The 21,836-nt window shown below is 39.6% G+C and overlaps 1 protein-coding gene across 12 annotated transcripts in view; it reads left to right on the forward strand.

The window, feature by feature from the left end:
- The first annotated feature begins 698 nt into the window (after positions 1 to 698).
- Positions 699 to 21,836, forward strand: part of ARHGEF33 (Rho guanine nucleotide exchange factor 33) — a 119,163-nt gene continuing 98,025 nt past the window's right edge. For 9 of the 12 annotated variants that reach the window (XM_047746773.1, XM_047746770.1, XM_047746774.1 and 6 more), the window contains exons 1-2: positions 699 to 1,867; positions 7,515 to 7,584. The gene's annotated coding sequence lies outside the window, so the exon portion shown is untranslated. The remainder of the gene's footprint in view (positions 1,868 to 7,514; positions 7,585 to 21,836) is intronic. The other 3 variants (XM_047746780.1, XM_047746782.1, XM_047746771.1) reach the window with 2 other exon arrangements.

Consider the following 21,836-nt stretch of genomic DNA (forward strand, 5'->3'; position numbering starts at 1 on the left):
CTACAGAACGGGAGAAAATATTTACCAATCATTTATCTGATACAGATTAGATTCCAGAGTATATAAAGAACTCATATTTAAATACATATAAATAAAAATACAACCCAATTAAAAAATGAGCAAGGATTTGAATAGACATGTCTTTAAAGAAGATATGCAAATGTCTAATAAGCAAATTAAATCATTACTCTTTAGGAAAATGCAAATTAAACCTACAATAAGATAGCACTTCACAATCACTCCGATGGCTATATTAAAACAGACAGACAATAACAAAGCTTGACAATGATAGGGAGAAATTGGAAACTGCCAACAGTTCTAGTGGGAATATAAAATGGTACAGCTGCTATTGAACAATTTTTCAAAATGTTAGACATACAGTTACAGTATGACCCAGCAATTCCTAACTATGTCCCCCAAATAAATTGACCTGTATAGGAATGTTCATGGCAGCATTATTCATAACAGCTCAAGATCAGAAACAACCCAAATGTCCATCAGCCGATGAATGGATAAACCAAATGTGGTATATATCCATATAAAGGAATATTTTCAGCCATCAAAAGGAATGAAATACTGACACATGCTACAACATGAATGAACTTTGAAAATATATTAAGTGAAGGAATCCAGTCACAAAAGGCCACATATTGTGTGGCCTTTGTGTGAAATATCCAGAATAGGCAAATCCATAGAGTAGGGAGTAGATGAGTGGTTGCCATGGGGAGGAAAGAACTGGGAGGCATGGGGTTTTTTCAGGGGTGACGGAAATATTCTAGAATTAGTGCTGATGGTCGCACAACCTCATGAACATTAAAACCATTGACTTGTTCACAAAGGGCAATTTTTGTGCTATGTGAATTATATTACAATTTTTTGAAAAGTAGATCTATGTGTCCTCATGTATTCTATGTCAAGGAAGCTTTTTTACCTTCTAGATAATACAATTTAAAAATTACCAGAAGAGTACATGACAGCTACATATTAAAAATTACAATAAAGACCTGAGTGGTTGTTGAAACTATTTTTCTGAAAAATGACCAAAAATGCTATAAACAGTAACTTCCATATCATATTTCTTCATTCAAAATCCTGTGGAAATTTGTATTTCTCAATATGTCATTGCTAAATTTTTTAAAAATTTCTGTTGTACTACTATAAATCTGGGTTGAAATGTCTTTTAAAATATAAGTAAAAATGGTATTTTTGGTTAGTTTCCCATAACCATAGATTATGTATTTAATTTCAAAATACCCTATTTCTAACTGTTCAAAGATAAATTTTTAAAATTAGACACTTTTGGATTTGTTGGTTAGCACTAATTGGTATGTTTTAGGAGTAAATACTACTTACTGGAATTTATACAAATTAAGACAAAGTGAGAGGATGTTTTCAGGAAAGGACATATAATGCAATTTCAAAACTTCTGGAAAATATAGAAAAATACCTGTTTTATGGCAAACTAAATTTTCCCTGATATTTTTCTTTAAAAGTACTTAAGGTAACAAGGTAAATACTTTGCTTTAAAAATCTTTAGCTTTGTATTGATATAGAAATAACTTTTTAATGCTCAAGTTCCCAGTTTTCTAGGATAAAAAACTAATTCCTTTTTAACAGCTTTCTTTTACTCCTTGAAAGTAAATCCAGTTCAGTTGATTAGTTGATGCTAGAATTTGACCTGAAGCTTATATAATTAGAAGAGACACTAGTTTTCCTCATTTAAAAGCCTAGTTAGCATATGACAATCTCGTTTCCGGGGAAGTCAAACCTCTCCTGCTTTTTTTTTTTTTTTTATAACCTTTAAATTAATTTAGAATCCAGATAAGCCTTGATCTGAGGATGATATAACCACAGCAAGCAACATGGGGTAAGTGTGTGCTTTTATGTGCTTTGAAAGGCATTGACAGGGGAAATATTTTCATAAAAGAAGAAATCCCATATATCCTTACTAATTTAGATTCAAACCATGGTGACATTTATTTAAAGAAATTTAAATATTCATTTAAAGAAATAACTATTTAAAAGTTATAAAATTTATAAAATATTCATTTATTTTCTTGCTTAATTTTTAAATTATGTCATAATCTGCCTTTGCACGTTGTCACTAATGAAATGTTTGGGGACTACAGAGTGTTCGATATTTATGTATTAATTTGAAGTGGAATTAATTTTGAGAGCAATCTGAAAGAAAAGGTGACAGGTTTTTTTATTTACAAGGCAGATAAATCCAACATGTATATGCCTCTTTGGGATTAAGAATAAAGAATTAAAAAGATTAGGAATGCCTTTTGTAACATAGAAAAGGGACAGAGGATTCTATCAAAGTTCATTCCGCTATGTACAGAATGTGTGTTGATTAATTACACAGGGACATTAATGAAACAATTCTGAACTCTTTGTGGGGTTTTGGAAGCATGATGAGAAGAATCAGGTTTCACTTGAAAGCTTTCTATTATTTACTTAAGCAAGAATAGCATTCCATTTTAATTAGTATTGGAATCATATGGGTTTTTATCTGCTGAAACTAGTATTCTGAAAATAAAGAAGTATGTCTTTTTATTACCCTCTGTCTTTTTAAATAGCTCCTTTCAATACAAAATTGTATTGCTGGAAATGGTATAGCCATTTCATTGAAGGTACTTCTGAAGGTTTTAACACAAATAATCAGAAATTTATACTAGAGAGATTTTTGGACACATTTATTCTAAACAGCTTCCCTGAATTTAATTAATATCTACATTTTTGTTATACTACGGACTCTGAAAATACCATCTAAACCAGTTTGAAACCTCAGAGGCTTTTGCAAGGAAGATGATCATACTATACTATTGTTAAATTTTAATACAAATACAATATAAAAGTTAACAGATAAATATCTTGTACAAATTTCATATAATTTGGTTGATTTGATTTGGGACAGAACTGATGAAACTCCTGGTTTCTCTTTATTCCTCCTCCTTCCTTTTCCTCTCTTCTCTGTATATAAGAGAGAATATCAACATAGCAGTAAACTCCAAACAAGAGGCAAGCACAAAGTCTTCCTTTTTTCCCTCCTCTCTGGCGAAAAAAAAAATTGTAAAATCAATCAATGCCAGGTGATTTACAGATGGTCTGAATTTTAATCTATGCCCCCAGGTTAAGAACCTTCTGATTTTGAGTTTAGGGACTGGGGTATGAGTTCCTCAATATTTTTCTCAGGTTTTGAATTTTTATGAACTATAATAATATTTAATAATTCCTGCTAATCTTCTCTCAGGGACAATGTTGAAAGTACCGATTCTCCCACTGACCATCTCCTAACACACACACACACACACACACACACACACACACATTACAGGAGAATGAAGCACAGTTTGATCAATATCCATAGTTTGACAATCACATTACTGCCGCTTGTCCCCCAGTGACTTGATTAATCATCTGTGCTTCCAAGAGTGCCAAAAATCACCTTTGGGAATCGTGGAAGAAAAAATCCTCATTACTTTATTTGTAAGGTGCTTTCCAGTGCCCCAAATAAGATGAACCAAACCATAAATTGCTAAACTTTACAAAGGATACTCTTCTGATTATTTTGTTATCTGCTCCTGCCCTTATTAAGAGCTTAGTAGGTATTAACACCCATTTAAATCGTCCTAAAATAGAAAAATAAAAAGAGAAAGCGGCATGCTCAATTTTTTTCATTTGAGGAAGGCTCTAGAATTTATCTCCTGGGAATGAGGAAGTAGCTTTTTAAGATTTTTTTGGACAAGGGTTACTTATCTCAAAGATATTTGAGAATACAATGACCTTATATGGGTCTGTGCCAGCTCTTCCCATTTCTCCTCAGGCCATGCTGGCATGATTTTAGTGAGCAATGGAGAGACACATAATAGAAAATTCTTATGCTCTCTAGAAAGCTTCCTCTTCTTATTAAATTTTCACTGGATTCCTTACGGAGTACGAGGGTGGGTGAGATGGGTAGAGATGGTGCATAAGGGTGGTAAAGGGGTAACTGGGGAGAAGTGCAAGAACCTTACGGTGTCAGGTGCCCTGACACCTGCTATTTATTGGCATACCTGGGCAGAGGATGAACCATGGGAAAGAAGGGATGGTTCCATTTCTTTGCTAAGATATTTTTCTTTCATTCTTTTTTTAAGATTTATTTATTTTAGAAGTGAGAGAGAGAGAGAGAATATGCAGGAGGGGCAGAAGGAGAGGGAAAGAGAATCCCAAGCAGACTTCTCACTGAGCGCAGAGCTGCACTCGGAGCTGGATCTCATGACCCCAAGATCATGACCTGAGCCGAAACCAAGAGTCAGCTGCATAACTGACTGTACCCCCAGGAGCCCCACGAAGATACTTTTCACTACTCTTTCCCCATCAGCCGGTTATTCTGTGCACTCCCAGCTGACATCTGAGGATTAAAAAAAGTTAAGGCTCTGCTAAAACTGTAGAGCCAGAAAGTTCACAGCATATTCACCCTCCTTTTAGTTTTGCCAGTTCAAATAAGTGTAATTTTAAAAATTCCTTAAGGGCTATATTCTTCACTCCTGAATCTGAGAATTACAATCCAAATCCTTTTCCCAGGCAAAGTATATATTTAGCTCAAGCAATAACCTCTGAGACGTTGCTTTTATCTGTGTCTTCTATCCTTTCCAGTAGTTGCTTCCCTAATTCAGACCGTCACTACCTTGTCCTTGGGTTACTGAAAGTGGCCTCTCTGCAGGGGGCTTCCCTTTGCAGGGGCACCTATAAGAGGCATCTTCTTACTGAAGACATGTGAGCTGGCTCCTCTCTTGTTTAGAACTTTCAGTGTCTTCTTATTCTCCCCTCTGCAGAGCAGGCCCCCAAGAAGATATTCATTCACAGCCTGGGTGTCTGTCCCCAGTCAGTCAGTCTAGCTTTTTCTCCTACTCTACCCTTCATGAGCCCTAGAATCCTGGAATCCCTCAGTCGACCTACGCCTTGTGACTTTCTACCTCTGTTCCTTTGCTGAGCCTCTTTTTACCATTTCTACATATTGTTCAAACCCCAGTTCAAATCCTATCTTCTCTTTTTTAAAAAAGATTCCATTTATTTATTTGAGAGGGAGAGAGAGCATGAGTTGGGGAAGGGGCAGAGGGACAAGCAGACTCCCTGCTGAGCTGGGAGCCCGGAGCCGGGTTTGATCCCAGGACCCTGAGATTCTGACCTGAGATGAAATCAGACACTTAACCAACTGAGCCACCCAGGTGCCCCTCAAATTCTATCTTCTTCATGAAATTTTCTGTAATCCCCATAACTGGAATTTATCTTTTTTCCTCTGAAAGTTTTAGGAACTTTATATTTTTCTGATTACATTTTTTACAATCCATCCCATGCTACAGTTACCATTGTGTCTTCTTGAAGGAGGAAAAATCTCATCTTTATATTTCTCCCAACACCTGGCACAGTACTTTTTACATGGTATGTGCTTAATAAATGATTGTTCAATTGAAATGAACTGTTTTCCCTTTAATCCACAAAAAAAGCTGAAAACTTAATTTTAGCAAAACTTCCTTCTTTCTTCCCTGGTAGAAGGCCCTTATTTTCCAAGTTCTTATCTACAGAGCTCAAATGAGTGTATAATGTCCAAAATATGGGTGTTGGAAGGGGGAAAGGTAAAGACAAGGATTGAAGTGACATTCTAGAGGCTTCTGAAGAGTGGAGAATTTTGTTATTAAGTAGAAGGGACACACCGGCTTGGAGGAGAGAAAACTTTCAAGAATTAAGAATGCTTCTTGGTTCTAGACATTTTCCTAGAGGACCAGCATATTAGTAAGCTTGAGTTCATCCATATATGATGGAAAAACAAAATAACAGTGCCTTAAACAAGCTAAAAGTTTCTCTCTTATGTTAAAAAAAAAAAAAAAAAGCCTAGGGCTGCCTCACTGGCTCAGTCAGTGGAGCATGTGACTCTTGATCTCAGAATTGTGAGTTCAAGCTCCACACTAGCCATGGAGCCTATTTAAAAAAAAAAAAAAAGGAAGGGCGCCTGGGTGGCTCAGTGGGTTAAAGCCTCTGTCTTCGTCTCAGGTCATGATCCCGGGGTCCTGGGATTGAGCCCCGCATTAGGCTCTCTGCTCGGCAGGGAGCCTGCTTCCCTCTCTCTCTGCCTGCCTTTCTGCCTACTTATGATCTCTCTCTCTGTGTCGAACAAATAAATAAAATCTTAAGGGAAAAAAAAAAAAAGGCCCCAGGTAGGCAGTCCAGAGCTGCTAAAGCAGGTTCTTGTGTGAAGGACCCTGGTCCTTCTGTTCTGCTGTTCTGCCACCCTTAGTGTATCCCTCTTGGTCCAAGAAGGTTGCTCAGACTCCACTTATCTCATTTGTGTCCCAGCAGTGGGAAGGAAGAATAGAAAAAAAAAAAAAAGATGCGTGTTCTCTTTTGAAACTTCCCAGAGATCACTCATATTTCTACTTCTACCTCAGGGGTAGGATCTAGTCTTGTGGTTACACCTAGCTGTGAAGGAAAAGGGAGAATGTGGCTTATAAACTGGGTTACTAAAGAAAGAGGGACACTGGGTAGCAACGAGCAGCATCTGACAGAGCACTGCCTCTTAGATTCCTTCAGGACAAAGAGCAGCGTTAGGCAAAAGAAGGAACCTTTTAAGAAAAATTTTCTGTAAAGTTCAGAGGAAAAAAAGAGCAAGCCAAGCTGGGAATAAACATAGATTCTCTTTGGATAAAGGAGGGGAATTTGACATAATGCCGAAGGCGACTCAGTAATTTGTTGATACCCCTACTGCCCATGTTCTAGCTTCTGGGCCCCCAGCCTTCATCTCCCTTAATCCCCACTTCTGCATGTTTATTATTATTTATGCCAACTGTGCAGATCAAGAAGTGGGTGCCCAGAAAGATTCCGTGACTTCGCCAAACTGCCCAAGAAGCTTCAGATAATGAAATAATGAAAAACAAAACATAAAGCTTATTGAAACCTGCTATATTACTCAAACAAAACAAAACAAAATAAAACTAAAAACCCCCATATACTCATGGGGTATTTTCCAAATGGATTTCTACTTAATTTTGGCTGTGGATCACCTCAATTAGCCCCTACAGAAAAACCCATTACGAACCTATTTCACTTGTCGCTTGAAGTAGGTGACTTCATTTAATGTGGGATATTCAGGAAAATCTCTATATGTGTGGCTTTCAGTATTTTAGGGTCAGATGAACTGCTTACTTTGAATGTCAGTGTACTCTAGCTGATTTTAAATACATAGGAATTTGTTTTTATTAGTCCGGAGCTGTTGGATATAAATGCCCAAAGATATAAATACTGAGGTGAACGTGCCCACTCAACACCAAGTAACTTGAAAATGCAAAGACTAAAGGAAACAAGAAATTTTACTCTCTTGTTTAGAGTCTAATCAACTCTTGTTGATTAGAAATTTTTTAATAGCAATCTCTTGAATGTACAATGAAAACCTTTCATTATAAAATTATTAAAGCAAAGGATGGTATAAATTACAAGGTACCTATCATTATCAATGGTATTTTTATTTCTTGTAGAACCTCTAGAAAAATCAGAAAGACTTCATAAAACATGATGTGATGTCTACCGGGAGAGACAGGCCACAAGGTGAGTGAAAATTGCAAAGAACTTCTTTCTAGTGACCACACAGGTGAACTGAGAGCTTAGTTTTTAAACCAGTACTTGCACTTCATTTATAAATTGCTTAAGATTCTCGTAATGCTTCTGTTTATATATATATATATATATATATATATATATATATATATATGCGCAAGCACAGGTGTTGGGGGGGCAGAGGAAAGAGGGAGAAGCAGACTCCCCACTGAGCAGAGACCCTGGGATCATGACCTGAGCCAAAGGCAGATGCTTAACTGACTGAGCCACCCAGGTGCCCCAACCCTTCTATGTTTAAAAACAAGCAAATATATCATGGGATTCCTTATTAGTTAGCAATCAGAGCTAACAGCCACCTTATAAACTAGCCATGTTATATCAGACTTTTACTGAATGTATGAATGCTTACAGTATTGAGATAATAATGAACTATATTTCACTGACTTCTATTTTGGATTGCAAACAAAACAAACAAAACCTTAAGGACAACAAAATTTGCATTCCACTAATATTTACTGAGTCCCTACTTCATGCTGGGCTTTGTGGCATGATAACTATGTGGACTACGTAAGCATTATCCTCATTTTACAGATGAGGAAATGTAGGCTTATAAAGGGTAAGTAATCCCAGGGGCACAAAACTAAATAAGTAGCAGACCTGCAATTTGAAGCTAGATGTCTCATGAACTTAAGAAGAAAGTCCTATGGTTTAAAACACTATTTTTAAGTTTCAAAATTAAAAAGAACATGAAGTAAAACAAACTTGATCAAGACAGAAGAGTAAAGGGGCCGCCTGGGTGGCTCAGTCGGTTAAGCAGCCAACTCTTGATTTCAGCTTGGGTCATGACCTCAGTGTTCTGAGATCGAGCCCCGTGTTGGGTTCCACCTCAGCAAGGATTGAGGATTCTCTCTCTCCCTCTCCTTCTGCCCCTCCCCCCACTTGTGTGCACTTTTTCTCTCTCTCTCTCAAATAAGTAAATAAGTCTTAAAAAAAAAAAAAAGACACAAGGGTGTAAGAAAAGTTTGAAAGCCCATCCCACCCCTACCCCATCCTTCTTTCCAAGAATAGCCACTGTTAGTAGTTTGGCATAAATGTTTCCATATCTTTCCTTCTGACCAAGGTACTTTTTATTGTATCATACTTTCCTACTTTCTTAAAAACAACAATGAATGGAGGAAGTTTACTTTATTCTATATCTACTAATATAAATATATAGTCTAAATAATAACTGAAATGTTCATTCAGCTAACATTAGGCATCTACTTGTAGAGATTCAGAGTATAGAACTTATTTTGTTTTTCCTAGGACTCATGGTCTAGTACAGAGGTTCTTAATTTGGTTTTGACAGGGTAAATATGGACTCTGGTGTGAGTCTGTTGTGAGCTCTGAATCTTCTCCCCAGCAGAAAATGAACCTACATAAGATTTTGCCTATCATTCAGGGGATTCATGGACACCTTGAGAGTATGTGGGGCCCTGCCTCTGGTAGAAGTAAGAGACTCAAATTAATAATTTAACATAAATACTATAATGAAAGTGTGGACAGAATGCTATGGCAGCACTAAAAAGCAAGTGCTTACTTTTAGCGAGACATGTCAAGAAAGACAGGGACGAGTGATACTTGCCCAGGCTCTTGAAGGACACAAGGAGCTTGCCAGCTAGCACAGGGTAAGTGAAGGATGTCCACTGAGGAACAATCCTCTAAAACCAGAGGCTAGAAAAGATAGGAATCCACAGTACTCTCTTTGTGATAGGGGAGTGACCGAAGAGAAGTTTGGAGAGCTGGGGAGAGGCCAGATCAGAAAGCAGAGGTCTGCTGTGTTAGGACATTTGATCTTTAGGAGTCCCTGAAGGACTCTGATTAAGATTTTCACAGGTAGGTAAGAGAACTATAAATAACGCATGACTGAATAAGTGATCATGGGAATAATAATTTAGATGGCAGGATAAGATAGAAAAAGGAGATAAGACCATTTGATTCAGACTTGCTGGAGGATCAGTGATGAAACAATATGCTATTAAAAAGACACATTGCTAAAAATGGGATGGAATTCATTACAAGGTCATTCCTTTTGCAAAGGAAATTAGGAGAATGAAGTTTGGAGACTGTGTGTGTAAGATAAAACTCAAAATTTGGGCAGTACGTCTGCCCCCTCACTGCAGTGAGTCCCAGGCACAATCAAATTAGTGTCTGTCAGGGCATATCACTCACTCCTGGTCTGCAGACCCCCATGCCTTCTGCTGTCCTCCAGTAACTCCTGATGGATGACTTGTTTTCCCATCAACTCTTCCACCTGCAAAGAGTAGAAAAGAGAAAGATGGTAAAATCGGCCAGTTTCCCAGTATTTCTACACTGAGTGTATGCATTCCTTTTATAATTATTTTTGTAATTCAGGTTGCAAAGTAATGCAATTTAGAGCAAGGCTTACAAATAATGCCATATCTGGTTCATTTCTTTTTGGGTCTTAACCTAATATACCTAGCAAAAAATCCAATTTTGTTTTGCCTCCTACTACTTGGCAATGACTTCATAATTGAGGCAAGACTATAACATTTCAAGGATATTTACTTGATAAATATTTATTATTCATTTAAAATTTTACTTATCAGACACTGCAGGAGTTTGAAGACCAAGCTTATCCATATATTGAATATGCAGTTTTGTATGATGTATCATAAAAATCTTTTCAAATACAAAGAGGCATTTGATCTTTGCCAAAGAGTAGTTGCTCCAAAAGATTTCTCAGTCCCATGTTTAGATAGCAAATTTTTGTTGAAATAAAATTTATAATTTTCGGTGAAATAGTATTGATTTTTCCAGCTTGCCTTTTTGAGCTTATTAATTTAAAACCAAAATGCATCTCCTTGCTATTACTATGAATGAATAAAGTTAAAATTATAAAACTGTAGTGTATTTAACTAGCTTATCTGTTATGTATAAATGCTATGAAAGGATTTCCCCCAATCAGTTAATTAAAACATCCAATACCTCACATATTTACCTTTGTGTGTGTGTGTGTGTGAGAACATGAAGTTCTGCTCTCTTAGAAATTTTCAGTTATATGGTAAAATTAACTATAGTCACTATGTTATATATTAGACCCTCAGACCTTATTCATCTTATAACTGAGAGTTTGTACCCTTTTACCTATTATTGTCTGCTTTTGGGAAAAAAAATTCATTAACCATCCACATCCTCTGGAATTGAATTAAATTAAACTCAAACTTGTGTTGCGTACTCATCACAAAAAGTTCTCAAACTACCTCAGATGAATGTGAACAAATAATATAAATGTATTTATCTTTTAAAAGCCGAGCTAATTTTGCATGCCCCTTTATAAGATATCTCAGCATTTAAGAATATATAATAATTTTTATGTTGCTTATTATTAAGTAAAATTGTCATATAGGGAGATGATCTAACTTTATCCTGAAGTTTAAAGTCCAGCACTCTGGTTTGGTAAGAACCAGATGCCCAGACACTATGGCTATGAATAAGAAATGGTTCCTGGGAGCCTGGGTGGCTCAGTGTGTTAAGCCGCTGCCTTCAGCTCAGGTCATGATCTCGGGGTCCTGGGATCGAGTCCTGCATCGGGCTCTCTGCTCAGTGGGGAGCCTGCTTCCCTCTCTCTCTCTCTCTCTCTCTGCCTGCCTCTCTGTCTACTTGTGATCTCTCTCTGTCAAATAAACAAATAAAATCTTAAAAAAAAAAAAAAAGAAAGAAATGGTTCCTGCCCTAGTGGAATGGACAGTTTTGCATGGCTGTCAGACGTGGGGACCACAGCCAATCACTCTCAGCAGGGAGAGATACTCATGATATGATCTGAGAATGCAGTAGAAGAGAGGGGTTGACTAAAGATGACTTGGAGGACCAGGGTTAGCTTCATAGGGAAGTGCTTGAACTGAGCATTGAAGGATGAGGAATACTTCTTTAGGGGAGGAAAGATACTTGAGGCGTAGAGAATGGGAGGAACAAAGGTACAGAGGACACGTGTTCAATGAAATGTATGAACTGTGATCATCTACACATCTATATCACTATATCACACATACTAACTACTATAAAGGTTTATTTGAAATACTATGAAATAGAGAAACAAATCAAGTAAGTTCAACTTGTTCTGGTGTTAGCTGTTACAAGTAGCAACATTAGCCGGCCCAGGGACATGCCGGTAGCCTTGCCCAGGCAGCCTCTCCAAGGTTCCGGAGAAGAATGCCTGAGAGGATAGGATGAGATTGTGATTAGCAGATCCGAGAGGAGTTGGTGAGAAGGGGCTCCTGGTATATAAAATTAAGGGTCAAGAGACCCGAGGCAGCTTGTAAATCTGACACTCATTCAAATGGATTTGCTGTCAATATTGAACATTTGAGTCAAGGACAAGGAGAACCCCTCAGGGAGGAAGAGTGAGAAAGGAGCCCTCCAGGGCAGTACTGGGCCACCCAGCCCAGATCCAGGCTGTTCGACTCCTGCCTCATACCACAGCGCTCAGCAAAACAAACATAAGGAAACCCAACTCACCTTTCTTAGAAGGCTTTTTGGTGACTTCAAGACTGCACCTATGGGGGCGCCTGGCTGGCTCAGTGGGGAGAACATGGGACGGTGAATCTCAGGGTTGTGAGTTCAAGCCCCACGTTGAGCATGGAGCCTAATTCTAATCTAAAAAGAAGAAAAGAAGACCGCACCTAGGATGCCCCATCATCCCCACCCCCAAACACACCCACTCACCCACATACCCTCACCATGTTTATCGAAGCATTCCTTTCAATCACACAAGATACTTTCCTTGGGAGAAGTCCTGACAAATACAGTTTTCTCGCTCTCCCATTCCCAGGGCTCTTGCAGTGCCTCTGATAGATAGGTGCCCGCACAGCTCCGTCATCCAGCTCTAACCCTGTTTTCAGGCCTGAGAGTGTCAAGCAGGCTCCCCTGGCCCACAGCTGGAGCGAGGCTACAGCTGCCCATGTGAGCTCCAGAATCTGGCTCCCGCAGGTGTAACCGGGGCCTCTGGGCAAGCCATTTTAATATTATGGTTCCAAACAGGAGCTTAGGACTTAGTCCAGTCACTCCACCTCTCGACCTCATTTTATTTATTCATGAGGCAACAGGTTTGGCAGGCTGATCTCTATGTAGTCCTTCAGTTCTGATCTTCTTCACCATTATATGCTTCATCTTTAGTTTGTATTGCAAGTCCTGCTGGTCGGGTTTGACTTGGTCTCTCTGAACTACAATATTGGTTCATTCGTTTATTCAACACCTATTTATTCACAGCTTTTCTGGGCTAGATCTTGTGTTAGACCTCAGGGACCGCAGAGTGAATAGAAATGCCCCTGCCCTCATGAAGTGGAAATGGCGGGCCAAGATGGCGGGGGGACAAAGAAAAAGATGGTTATTGTCATTTGCTGGTAAATGCGAGGGAGAAGAAGAAAGCAGTGGAAGGCAGGCGGGCAGTGGACGCTGGGTCCTGCTCTTACACATGTGGTAGGGAAGGCCTTTTTTTTTTTTTTTAAAGATTTTATTTATTTATTTGACAGACAGAGATCACAAGTAGGCAGAGAGGCAGGCAGAGAGAGAGGAGGAAGCAGGCTCCCTGCTGAGCAGAGAGCCCAATGTGGGGCTCGATCCCAGGATCCTGGGATCATGACCTGAGCGGAAGGCAGAGGCTTTAACCCGCTGAGCCACCCAGGCGCCCCAGGGGAAGCCTTTCTAATAACGTGACATTTAAGCAGCAACCAAAAGCCTTGGAATTTTTTTTTTGTCCTTGATGTATGATTATGTAAATACAGTAAATTGGGGAAGACCCGGAAGTTGTCAGGCGATAGGAGTGAAATAGGCCCCAGTGGAGGTGTGTGAGAGTTTGGGTTTCAACCTAGCTTTGCCCTGTCCCATCCTTCAGGTCCCAAGATTTTTACAAACAAGCTTATGATTGTTTACCTCCCTTCTATGATTCTAAACATCTTAACATTTTAATGACTTTCAAATGTACTGCGTCTACTTAGTTATTTCACTTTTGTCAATGGGAATTATGCCCATTAACAATCAGTTCAAAGAGCTTTGACAGTTGAATGTACAGGAATTTACCAAGCAGGGATTTGTTTGGCATGTGAATTTTGCATCCCGATGTTGAGTACTTTTCTCTTCAGCTCCACAAACCACAGCCTAGAGGCAGGACACAACCTAAAAAATGCGTGGGAAGGAGGTAAAGAATCAATGACTAGACTGGAAATACTCCTTTCAAAGGGGTAGGTCTTTTTTTTTTTTCCTTCCCCTAGATTCATCTTGCATCCACTGGTTCATTCACTGCCTATCATGTGATTTGTTCTGGAGCAGGCCAGAGGCACGGGTCCCCAGGCTGACAGATGGCAGACACTGTGGGCTAAAGGCAGGTCCTGTGGATGTTAAAAGAAAAGTAGGCAAACCCCAGGCAGTGACATTGCTAAGGTGCATTCCAAAGTGGGCTAAGGATGAAAAGGATTCACTTTGCTTCTAAATCCAAAACATTAGAATCATATATATATGTGATTATATATGTATGATTGTTTTACATATATATGTGTGTGTATACACACACATACACACACACACACGTATAGGGCTAAGCCATTGCAGATCATCCTATTTTTTTTTAAAGATTTTATTTATTTATTTGAGAGAGAGACAGTGAGAGAGAGCATGAGCGAGGAGAAGGTCAGAGGGAGAAGCAGACTCCCCATGGAGCTGTGAGCCCGATGCGGGACTCGATCCCGGGACTCCAGGATCATGACCTGAGCTGAAGGCAGTCGTCCAACCAACTGAGCCACCCAGGCGTCCCCAGATCATCCTATTTTTAAAATTATTATTATTATTTTTTTTTTTTGAGAAAGAGAGAGAGAGCACCAGTGGGGGTTTGGGGGGTAGAGGGTGAGAGAAAGAGAGAGCGAATCTTAAGCAGGCTCCAAGCCTGACGCAGGGTCTGGCATGGGGCTCAATGTGGGGCTCAATCCCACGACCCTAAGGATCATGACCTGAGCCAAAATCAAGAGTTGGATGCTTAAGCAACTGAGCCATCCAAGTGATCCACAAGTCATCCTACTTTCGGCTCTGTAGCTCTGAAAAGGCTCTTTAGGGCTGAGATAGAGCCTTAAATACCTTTGCTCCATTTCTCTCAGCCTGGGTTTCCTGTGGCTAAATTCTTTCTCCCTTAGTCTCTACATCCATGATCACCTGGTAATCAGATTTTTAGGTAAGATAACATTTAACCAATTAATTATTAATAATGAATTACACCTAATTAGCACATTAGATTATGTGCTAAATAGTTACTATTTGCAGTGTTTAGGAGGTTTATCATCTTACTCAACAAGCTTTTACTGAGCTTCTACTCCATGTAAGAACAGAGAATGAGCACCAAGGATACTAAGAGGTAGAAAAAATAGCCTCTTTTCTCAAGAAATTTATAATCTGCTTAGAAAATGAGATTATTTATGTAAGATAAATAACAGTAGAAAGCCATGGTTTAGGTTCCAATTGAGTTCTGCAGATATTCCAAGAAAGGAGGAGTAATTTCCTATTGGATTTTAGGAGAAAGTCCCAGAGGTCAGGAGCCTGAGTTAGACCTCGGGGAAGGAGTAAGGATTTGACAGTTGGGGTAGGCTGAGGAGGGCAGACAAGGAAGCACAGAAAGGGAGAGACAAGGCAGGAATGTAGACAATACATGAACTCAGGAGGCTGGAATACCTCCTACATATTGGAAACAAGGTGGGAGAGGAAGGTCAGGGACATTGTGGAGGACCTAGAAGAGATAATTTATGTATTATATTTTACAACTCGAGTTTTTGAGGGGGAGTAAGAAATGATCGAAGTAATATTTAAAGAAAAATACTCTTGGGATGCCTGGGTGGCTCACTGGGTTAAGTGTCTGCCTTCAGCTCAGGTCATAATCCCAGGGTCCTGGGATAGAGCCCCACATCGGGCTCTCTGCTCAGCGGGGAGCCTGCGTCTCCCTCTCCCTCTGCCTGCCACTCCTCTTGCTTGTGCGCTCTCTCTCTGTCAAACAAATAAAGGAAAATACCCTAGTAACAGTGCAGAGTGTTGAGTAAACTAACTAGGAAGCTCCTCCAGATGTTTAGGCACACAGCAGTCAGGGTTGAGGCAAAGAGAATGAAAAGGGAAGGAGGAAATTTAAGAAATCTGACGAAGACCCAGGAGGGTTGCACTGCTGGATTGGAGGAGAGGAAGCTCATTCGGAGGTCTCGAGCCTGGGTCAAGGGTAGTGCCAGTGACAGAGCTAGGGACCTCCCAAGGGGGAACCTGGATAGGCTAACGGCAACCAGTGGGATTTAAACAGATTGAGCTTCAGGTGACCACGGAAGAGTCAAGTGAAAATATTCACTAGAGAGAACTAGAACAACCGGGGATGCTCACTTAGCAGAAAAGAAAAGATCAGAAGAATAAGCGGTTTTGTTTCCTTCCCTCAAAATCAAGACCTAAGTACTAAAAAACAGCTAAAACTGCATAGTAGAAGAATTAAGGGTTAGGAAATTGTGAATGGTTTAGCACAATTCCGGTTTGGGGTACAGTGGGGTTTTTGTTTTTTGTTTCATTTTCCTTTTTGTTTTTTGTTTTTGGTTTTTTAGATTGAACAAAAGAACAATTATGGGAGGCTGAGGGGACTGAGGGGGTTGGGGAAGGGAGACCATGGCTTGCTCTAGCCCCATGTTGCTGAGTAATATTTGGAGACACCCCGCCAGATTTTAGTCTCAGCATTTTAGAGTTCCAAGGACTTTGAAAGCCTCCTCGAACTAGAGATGAGAAAATGGAGATGAGAAAATGGAGCCCAGAGAGAGGACGTGGCTTCCTCTTGGCCCTGCAGGGTGAGAAGTCAGGGTTGGATCTCAGTTCAGTATTCCTCCCATCCCCCCCACATTCTCCCTACCTTGCCAGTCAGCAGGGGTACTACCATTCTGATTTGGGGGGACCATTTTTACATCAGTCTATAGGGGAGTGCCTGGTGAAAAGGTTCAGATTGCATTATCAAAAAGCAGAAGGGATGGTCTATGAAAAGCACTAAGTACACAGCACTAGAGGTGGGAAACAATGTGATGCAGCACGCCCCCCCCCCCCCCCCCCGTTAGACTGACTTGCCTTCGGTGAGGGAACCATTTTGAAATGGCATCAGAACAAGATGAAATGGGCATGAGCTACACAAGGTATGATTTCCTTATAGCATGTCTAAGTAGCCCTACAATAGGTTTCAAGTGAGATTGTTCAGTGTGTTTCCAGATCTATTTTTAAAGGTTCTGAAGATTAGGATTGCTATCCAATAACCTGGAATGGGATGTATTTCAGTTTGGAGGCAGGAGGATGAAGAACTTCTATGTTTCATTTACTTATTCCTGTCCCAACTTGTTCCCAAAAGGAAATTGAAACAGTGCAACGAGAGATTTAGGAATCAGAATATAGCTTCTTAGCAAAACCAGCCCAGATTTGTTCTAGTCTCTTTATGAAATATTTCTAGACCTTTTCACTCTGTGCCAAACTTACCAGATATTGGTAAGAAGTGATAAGACGTTACTCATTGATTAGGTGCAGTATGCCTTACTTCTAGGAAGGCCATATATGAAATAGGCTGAAATTATAGAAGAAATAATCAAGCTCATGATGAATTTACATTTTTCACTGATGAATAAAAATGTTGGCTATTTCTTCTATCTAGGCTAATGTGTTGTTGAACTCTAGTAATAACAGGTTATAAGATGACCCTTGCCTTAGAGAGGAGAATGGCCAAGGCAGGCTTATGAAGGGTACGACACATCAACTACCCTTTGAAGTGTGAGTGGCTTCTGGGTTGGCAGAGTGCAAAGGAGTTTCAGGCAGGGCACCTGCAGGGACTGAGATCCTCAGATAGAAATGTATACAGCCTCTGGGTAGACCAGTTTTGCAGGGAGAATTGTTGTCAATTTTTAGAGGTCCAAGACCATCACTGACCCCTGTCAACAGTGCATAAGCTGGGGGGTTATTCTTCTAACCGAGGTTATAGATTCACAGTGTTTGTAACTTCCAATGCCTGGGAGGTAATGAGAAATTACAGTCCTTCTGAGGATTGGATTTTACTCTATTCTCCTTTCTAGCAGTTCTGAAAGTGCCAAAGGCAGATCCAAATTGGATGTCATTTTATCTGAACTATGAAAAAACATCTCCCAGGAGAGGCAGCAGTAACCTGGTTTCCCCTCTCACCTAAAAAAGGCTTTGGTGACTGATGATCTATTTCACAAGGTACTACTAACTCAGCCACGTGATCCAGCTCCGGTGTGGCCTGCTGCTGCCTCGGCCTCAGCAGGAGGCACACTTCCTGAAGACTGGTTAAGGTCTGCCATGTGGATAGATCCCTCTGCTAATTAGGGTTGTCCTCTGCTAATTAGGGTTGTCCCTAGGTCTGGAGCTCTGGGCTCTTTCCTTCATGGCCCTCCCAGGAGCCTCTCTTGCCCTTTGCTGTCTTCCCACCCATCCCATGGGGACCAGCCTGGTGAAAATACAGTGACAGGCATTCATCTTCCTCTGAAGTAGGCATTTACCTTGCACTGGGGCAACACTTCGTGCTCCACTCTTGAAGAGGGTCCTGGAGAGGCTCATAACTTCGACTCAGATGGATCCAGAGAGAGAGAACCTGTTTGAAAGGTTGAAATTAAAGTGAGTTGAACCAGGATAAGAAAAGAGAGAGAGCACATCTTCCTAACAGACCCATGCTATAGCATTGAGGTTCACAAAATTGGGTTCTGGCACATTTACATATGCCAGACAATAAAATGAGTCAGAAGAGCCCCCGGAAGTAATAGGGTCTGAAACTGTTGATACATTTTGATGTCTTAAAAGGACACAATAAATTAAATTTTAATTTTAATTTTAAAATAATTCTCTCTGACCATTGGGTTGTTTTTGTGTGTGTGTGATAGCATGCTGGTGTTCTTTTTTTTCCTGACTAAAGTTGACATATAGCAACTCAACCAAATTATTCTATCTTGACTGATACTAGGTAAACAAACCCCAAAATTAATGTGCCCATGGGGTGGAAGTGAAAGGATCTCTGTTATTCTATATTCTTATGTAAAGAACCTCTATGTGCCCTTGAGCTATGGAATTGCCCACTCTTTGCTCCCCCTTCTCCCTGGCTTTGGGAGCTCTCGGGTGGAGCAGTAGTTATAATTAGTTTTAGTGTGGGACTGTTCATTAGAAGATGGCAGGAACTTTAAGCCCAATGGTGGGCCCAGGGGATATAGTTCTGCTACTAATACTTTGCTTGATGGTTTTTTTCCCCCCTAACAAAAATCACATCCAGGGTAAAATCTTTCTCTACTTACCAGTAGTTCTTTTTTGCTTACATGAAGCACCATGTGGTAGAAGGTATATTTCTCTCGTCATCCTGGATGAGAATTCATTCCACTTCCACAAGTATTTGTTGATAAACCCCAGAAGGGCACAAGGAGCTGAAGACACAGAGATGAATAAAACCCCACTCTGCTACCAGGTTGCTCACAGTCTGTTGAGATCAGCATTCAGGCAGTTAACCAAGGACGTGATGATGGCCTTGTGGCCTGGTTTAGTGGCAGGGGCTGCCCTGTTTCTAGCAACATCCATATTTGGGAAAAAGTCAATTAAGAGGATGACTTGAGGACTGAGGACCATTTTCAAAATAAGACTGCTTATTTTGGGGGATGTCTGGTGGCAGAGGCCTATATTTTAGTTCTTTAATGTATTGCCTTTGCCACCGTAAGCTGCTATGTATTCAAGAATGATTTGGTTATCTATGTTTTTAGAAGCAGGTATAAAAAATTACATTATCATTCAGCATCCTTATTTTAATCACTTTCATCCGTGCTTCTCTATTGTGAAATTTGTTTTATCTCCTTATCATTTTGCTTCTAAGGGTCATGCTATGCTCTTTGTTTTCTTGCTTTATGTTGATTAATGAATTAGTAGATTTATAAGCATCCAGCCATTTTTATACTCTAGAACAAACTCAAGGGGTTGTATTTTTTGCTTTCTGATATTTTATTAATATTTTCTGATATTTATTTATATTTGTACATTTATTTATTTAGGCTTTCCTAGAGTAGATTCAGCATCAGAACCTCATGGGATAGATTTAGTGATTTACGTATATACTATTCCCTGGTATAGATTACATAATACAGTCACTGTTATTTTCGGAAAGTTCCTGTGATTTCATCCTAGGTTATTTCTTATTTGAGGGGGAGATATATGACACCCCCCTTTCAGTATCTTCTCTAGATACTCATTCTGGTTGACTTTACAGTTTTTGAAGCCATCTGTTTTCCTAGAAAATTGTCCATTTCATCTGGCTTTAAAAATTATTGGTAACAAATGACATATAGAATTTTAAAAATAATGTTTCATAGCCTGAATTGGTGGTTACATCCCTCTTTTTGTCCTACTTCGTACTTTTTCTCTTTTTCTCAACCATCCTCTGTCTCATCAGACTTGCTAGAACTTTTCTCCTTTTACCAATCCATTCAACCTATTTGTTTGAATGGCTCTCAGAGCCCACATATCAAGGAACACATTTTTAAATACAGTAAAACTGGTTCCTTATATTAGTGCTTTGAAATCCAATGGCATGAAATGGTTTATTTAAAGATCAACGCTAATAGAGTAATGGTCTTACTTGGAACTATTTCTGAAGTAACTTTGGGCAAATAATTGTTGAGAGCTTCAGTTTCCTTCCATATAAGGTGGATGGCAACAGGGGCCCACACAGCACAGCTGCAATGATCAACAATGGCATGTGTACAGACGAGGTCATGAAATATGTCACTGCCTGAAACCTAGGTTGCTTCTAAGCTATAGAGAAAAACAACCCTCTTCAAAAAATTTTAAAGCATTCTACATCACAAAGATTATATAGATTTTCCTCTCTGAAAATGTTTGCAGGATCTGTCCTGATGAATTAACTTAAGTTTCAGGGGAAAATATTTCCTCATCACCCTCCCCCCAACATAAAAAGTTCCCAATCTACTAAATTAGAAATATGCACTAAAGACCCATTCAATAAAGGACACTGAAATGGAAATTAACTCCAGTCTGCTTTCAATTAATTTCAATTCCCCAAAGTGTCAAACTTTCCTTTTTTGTCACAGCGGTAATTGGAAGGTAATAGACAAGCCCAAGTTTTTGTGGTCTTTTGCGTGTATGTGTGTGTGTGGCATACATTCTAGGTCAGTCTGGGGGAGGGTCAGGAGATTTTTTTTTATTCTTTAGGCTTCTATTAACTTTATTAATGTTATTAACTTTATTATTTGAATGAATTTCATAAAAATATGAATCTGGCTATCTGGCTATCCCTTCTTAGGTTAATTCCTATTTCTCTAGTGCAATAATTTTAGAATCTTTGTCTTTCAGCAGCAGAAACTGATTTTAAAAGGAAGTCCTTCCCACATAACTGCAGTTTGTTAATCAGACAAGAAAAGAGAGACTCTGGTTGAAGGGGATGGACAGGGAGGCCCCAGACCCCATGAGCTTGGTGGCTTTTTCTCTCTTCCCAAGGCAGGTTCCAAAAAGCCCGAGGGCTTCAAAGACTACAAATGGAAAACCATTGCTCTATATAATGATCAGGAATGGTTTAGTAACTAATAGGCTTTTCCTAAAACTTAACACACAATGTTTTTCAAGGGTCTGCCAGGGCCCACATGGGTGTATTTAGAGGCTAGCCCTGCTATTGTAGAGAAGGAAAGACAGGAGGAAGACTGGGGAGGAGTAGAAGCCACTCTAAGCTGGTGGGAGCACAGCATCAGCTGGTTAGAGATGCTAGGGCAATGAAGGGCCGGCTAGAGAATGCTCCGAGAGTGAGGGATTCCCACAGAAAATGAAGCAAGGATTGCAAGTAAGATCTCAAAGGAAATGTCAGAAGGTAGTAAGGCTTCTTCCAGAAAAAATCATACTACTTTTCCACGTAATCTTGTTATTCTCCCCTTTAAAATGTGCCTTTCGATCGATATATGTTACTCATTTATATGATCACAGTGTTTGGACTAGTAATTCTCTTCTGGAAACCCTGCCTAAGAAAAAGTGTCCTTAAATATGAAAAAAAGATGCTATATTCCTTTTAATATTTATTTTAGTGAAAAACAGAAAACTACCCTAATGTTCAATAATTGTGGGAAGGAAAGAAAATGGACACATTTCCTCAAACAACTATTTTTCAGTAACTAAATATAACAATTACATAATGATTTGGAGAAAGATACGAGTAG

The sequence above is a fragment of the Lutra lutra genome, chromosome 9 (assembly GCF_902655055.1).
Source record: "Lutra lutra chromosome 9, mLutLut1.2, whole genome shotgun sequence".
Classification (NCBI taxonomy): domain Eukaryota; kingdom Metazoa; phylum Chordata; class Mammalia; order Carnivora; family Mustelidae; genus Lutra; species Lutra lutra.